Genomic DNA, 6,000 nt, shown 5'->3' with positions numbered 1-6,000 from the left:
CTCCAGCCATTAGAGAACTCAGACAGTGGCTCCACCCTCCTCAGCTGCCCCACCCTCCCCGCCCTCCACAGAGGCCTGAGGAACCTTACAAAACATCCTGGGCCGGGCTGGAGAGATGGCTCAGCCGTTAAAGGCTAGGCTCACAACCAAAAAAAACATCCTGGGCCTATCAAGGTTCTCTGCTCTCTAGACAGAAAGCACTTTAAGTTCAAATGGCTAGGCAAGGCTAGCCTCCAGCGAAATAGGGAACCGGTTCACCTCTTCTTTTTCATCTTCTCCCAGGTCTTCCGACCTGCCAGTCATTGATGGAATTGCTCTTAAGTGACTATAATGAGATAGATAAACCAACAGGAGCCTCTCAAGGCTGGTCATTTGGCAGGCTATGCTTCCTGCTACGGAATTCTCCTCAGAAGTCAAGATTAGCTCAGGGGATCGGTGCTCAGTGACCACAGAATCAGAACAAATGGAGGCTGGAAATGTCCTGAAAATGTCTTTCCTTAAATCAAGGTATCCTGAGTGTGCTATGTCAGAAATATAGAACAAATTTATGGGTTTCTGTAAAACCAGAACATATTATTAAATAACAAAGTCACAAGCTAGGGCAAGTTTCAGCTGCAGTAATTTGCTCGTTAGCCCTGTTTTCCTTGGCCACACTGGTTTTTTTATCCCGATTCTAATTACTCGTACTAACTCTCTGTTCATATATTGTTCATCGCACAGTAAATATCTACCTGTATGTGTATATGTTCGCATCGAGGTGACAGAATGGCTGTAAAGGGGAAAGAAATAATTCTCCCCAAGGCCTGAGAAGCAAAGCTGGAAATCGGACACTATGCAGAAGTCTATACTGGTCGGATAACAGACCCAAGCAGGTTCTGCCATCTTGAGTCAAGTCTCTGTGGGTTACCATTTTGAGAGCAAAGCTTCAAAGTTGAGTCCAGTTGCAGTGGCAAAAAGAGCAAGGCTGGTGCCACATAAAGAAAGAGAGGGACGACAGCAGGTACAGATGGACAAACAGGAATGTGACGGATGGGCAGCATTTGAGTAGGCCAATTCAACAGCAAAAAACAAGCCAAGCTGAAGACCCTAGGAGAGTGGCACATCTCTGCTTGTGGGTCCATCCCTTAATATATACACCAGATAGTCAGATGGCAAGTCAGTGGAGGCCGCTGTCAACAAAATCAGGTGTCTACTTCTTTGTGCAGTCTGGGTCAGAGAAGTGCACCCTTTTCTCTGTCTGCTGTGTCTAATAAGCCCTTGGGCCTAGTTTCCTTGACACACTCCCATATGCTCCCACAATCCAAATTCACACTGATAGATTTAGAGACTAGCATCCTTTCTATTGCACCACAAATGCCATTTATTAGCCTCGGCTGTGTACTTAGGTCCCTGAGGATGAGGCTGGAAATATGGTGCTTTTCATGTCCCATCTCAGGACAAGACACAGTCTGAAAAAAAAATCACTGTTTTATTATATGAATAAGTTAGCCCAGGTTAGATCAGGACACAGCCCAACCTCAACACTCCTTAGTTATTTTATTCTGGAAGTACCCAATCTATTTTTCTTTTAAATCCATTCATTACAACATACACATACCAGAAGAGACTTCAGTTGGGATGGGGCCTAGAGATCATCTACCCCATCTATCAGGGAACTTGGGCTTTTTGATCCTGTGTAGGTCTTACTTGTAACCACAGTTGGACAGGGAAGCTTCATTTTGCAGTAGACAGTAATTAATCTGGTCAAAGTGTTGAGAGTAAAAGATTTGATTGTTCAGCCCTAACTAGGACAACTATACTAACCCTACTCCCACCAATTCTCAAGAAATAATGCAGAAGAGGAGGTACAATAATATAAGAGCTAGAGGGTGGGGGAAGGGGAATGCTATGAAACCGCATCTTCTGGATGTAACATGGCTTTTGCAACCAAGTCCTTTTTAAACCTCAGACAAAGTCACTTAATTTATCTGCAACTTAGTTTCCTCTTCTATAAGATGAGCAAAGAAGCCTATAAGATTCCTCTAGTCTTAGCATAGGTGAAATGAACAAAACAGTCTGATGCGAAGTCTACCACAGAAACAAGGTGGGCAAAGGCCAAGTTAAATACAGGAGAAATTTCTGCATTGTTTTGTCACCGATCACTCTAAGTATATGTCACTAACTCCAAGTCTCTAAGTTTTAGAAGAAGGGTATCAATAAACCTGTCTTAAGGCTGCGATGAGAATTAGATATAGTATTCCATGAAAAGCACATTTGCATATTATGAATGCAACATGCCATAACTAATGTGTTAATTTGGATGAGACTGAAATTCCAAGTATTAACAACAGGGTACAGTGGTAGCTCCCTTTCATTCATTCATTTCCAGAGTAGGGATGGGAAAGCATTCGTGTCCAATGGGAGTTGGCCATCTCTGGGACTAGTTTTGTTTGTAACAATAGGAAGGTGGTACTGCAGAAAAACAGGCAAGAAGTACTACTGAAGAAGTACCACGAAGACACAGTGGGCAGGGATGCTACTAAATGTTCTACATGGCAGTAGAAGAACAACAACAAAGAATTATCCTGCTCAATAGCAAACCTCCTACTCAAAACCATCCTACAGGCAGGAGTTGTAGCCCAGTTAGTGGTTTGCTTACTTAAGACTGTACAAAGCCTTGGGTATGTTCCCTAGCATGGAATAAAGTCTGGTCAATTGGTACATTTCTGTAATCCTAGCACTCAGAAAGTAGAGACAGGAAGATCTACATGTGCCGTCATCCTCAAGCTACAAAGCAAGTGTGAGGCCAGCCTGAGCTGAGCTACTACTTGAGACCATGTCAAAAAAAATCTGAATAATGACTGGGTTTTCCCAAGGAATAAGACAGATTCTCTCTAAACAGACCACTCATATTCACATAGCTGAATAATTACACTGTCAAATCTGAATCATGCTCACTGAACAACTTGTCTCCAAGGACATGTTTGCAGAGCAGAGGCTCCCAGACACCCACAACAAGAGACATGCCTCACGAGGCATGATACCCAGTCAGTGAGAAAACACTTTTAAAAGAGGTAACTGGAAGGTAAATTTATTACAACAGACGTTCTGTTCCCATACCTTTGGGTCATTATCAAGAATGATTTTTTGTTTGTTTTATTTTTTGAGATGCCTCAAGTACCTCAGGCTGGCCTGACACTTGCAATGCACTTGGAGGGTGAACTCATACATAGATCTTCTTGCCTCTACCTCCTTAGTGCTGGGATTATAGATGTACCAATGCACCATCCTTTATTAGACATCAGTGGGATACACAAAACATCTTCCTTCAGAGATTTTTATCACCAAGCTCTTGCTACTAGAATTTGTATAGAGATTACCCAAATAAAGGTCCCCTAAACATATGTGCAAATAAATACCCTTTGAAAAGTTCAGCTGTCTTTATCATAAGGAAGAAAAGCCAGTTCATTGAAAGGCCCATTGTGTTTAAGTAGGTGGTGGGAGTTGGAAATGGTATGCGTGAAGAATATCTCGATGTGTCATCTGTCATATGCTGTTAGCTCATAAGATCTGGGTGTACTCCATTTCCAAGCACACAGTTAGGATGTAACCACAAAGATTAACCTTTTAGAAATCTGTTAATCCAAAGCAGGGCTAGGAACACCCAAAGGATGGGACTGAAATGTCTGCTGTAATAGATATTCCTCTCAGTTGCCTCCTTTAAAAGCGTTTGCTCACTAACTGGGTACCACGCATTGGGAGGCATGACTGTTGTTGTGTGTGTCTGGGAGCCTCAGCTCTGCAAACACGTCTTTTGAAGTAAGGCGTCCAGTGAATCTGATTCAGTTAAGTCTTTCAGTGGGCTGATAGTCTCAGTCTCTGACTTGTTCTGCTCCTGAGACGTGACAAACAGATTCAAAAGCAAGAAACACTTATTTCACATTTAAATAACAATGCTTTGTTCAAAAGGAAAAAGGCTCCTTTAAACTCATTGATATTATTTCTCACCATAACCTGTGCGGGAGATGCCACAATACATGCTAAAGTGAAGCTGAAATGAATAATAATGCTTTGAAGAGAGAGGATTGAAAGCATCACCTTTAAGTTATTTAAGCTCAGACCCTGAAGTCAGGAAGTGCAACTGTTGCCCTCTCTACACTCTCTCTACAAATCTGGTATTTTCATATTGTGTGCAACACCAATATGTTCTCCAAAAGACTCTGCACAGCACAGATTTGGCAGGGGGTGGGGAGGTGGGGGTGTTATTACAAGGCTTGGCTATATTGATGTGTTTTGCCTTGTTCATACATTTTCTTCCCTGAGATCGTGTTAAGGTTTTGGAATTCTGAATATCTCTGACATGAGCAGGGTGTCTTCTCTTTGCCTCTTGAAAGGCTGTAGGGGCACAGGCAGGGGCTCTCTCTGCTGAGATAAGAGTCCACCAATGCACTAGCACAGTGGTGGTGAAGCCCTCTAAAACACAGGGTTCAGGCATAATGGCTTTCAGGTGAAAAGAGGTCCCTGTTCCTGAGAGCCCAGTGAGGTGGCATTGATAACACCTACAGAAACCTAAGTTTTGTAGGTCAGTAATTATAGTCTCTTTGTAAGAAAGTCCACGTAGATTATATCCTAGATTTTCTCTGTGTCTGAATATAAGTTTGGCACTTTGGAAAATGGTGTGAAATCTGTCAAGTCACCAGGGTACCAATTCTTAAATTACTACTACAATAAACTAAATGGTACCTCACAGGATTTACCCTATGTTAAAAATTGTTCTTATAATTAAAGGACAAAATCATTTGACAAAAACCTTAAGAATAATTTAAGTTCTAAAAGAATTCAACTATTTGGGGGCCTATTTTTTGTCCATGCACTTCCCCTAAGACCAAAATGAACTCTAAAAGTTTCTAATTAAGAATTTATTACAAGAAAGTCTTTAAAAGTATTATTCTGATTTCATTGCTAACCACACACTCGAGTACACACCACACACACACACATGAATGTGCACACATGCACACACACATGCATACACACACATGAACACATTCTTTACAGAGTTCATGTCTGGTGTTTCTGATAAAGGACAACCCTAGCTTCAGAAATTGGCTTTTTGGACTGATTCGGGTAGGAGCTGCTTTTTCAGATCCATAGATTATTGCTATTCAAGACACAGTCTTTGAGTTCAGAAAAGTAATGACTGCAGGCAAAACCACAAAGAGATTATTTTCTAAACTCTGGCAGTGGTTAGAATGGAGAAGGGAGGCTTTCAGTAGTTCCTGGTTTAGAGGAAGTTAGACAAACTACCAAGGAGCTTTCCATAAACCATTGAAGCTTCCACAGGTTGGGACTAGCTTAATCTAGGTTTAAGGTCAAACAATGTTTCATAATTTTTTTCATGCTTCTCTGAGGAGAGTCATTCCTCTACCCTGTCTTTTCATTTGCCACATTTTCCTCATAATGAATGCTTTATCTGAATAAGCCATTTTAAAAATACACAAAGCTCTGTGAATAGCCTGTCTTAGTTTATGTCCAAAATGCAGCTTAGTCTCACTCCTAATCTGTGTTATTTACCAGCCATAATGTTTTGTCACCCCTTTAATGGAAGACGCTCACCAGCAAAACAGGAAATCTATCAAATGCCCCAGAAGGTTCTTTCTCAACATGAATATTCCTGTGTGGGTTCTGTTGAGTCTATCACCTTGATTAGAAACGGATGCTTCTGTAAAACAACAGACAAACACATGCAATAGTTCTCTCAAAAATTTCATTAGATCACTTAGACATAAACACCTAAAGATAAATATGGGGTTAGGTTAATAAAATATAAAAACACAGAACAATTTGGAAATAGCTTATTCTTGCAATGTGCTTTATCTTCTGGAAATAGAAGCAACAAACATTGCCAAAAATTGATTGGAAATTAACTATAAATTCTATGACCTAATTCAAATAAAAATTATGAGAAAATAGGCACTGTTCCATATGTTCAAGACTGGTAATATTGGGGTCTTCAGTTTT

Source organism: Arvicola amphibius, chromosome 13 (assembly GCF_903992535.2).
Source record: "Arvicola amphibius chromosome 13, mArvAmp1.2, whole genome shotgun sequence".
NCBI lineage: Eukaryota > Metazoa > Chordata > Mammalia > Rodentia > Cricetidae > Arvicola > Arvicola amphibius.
Note: the sequence above shows the minus strand (reverse complement) of the source record.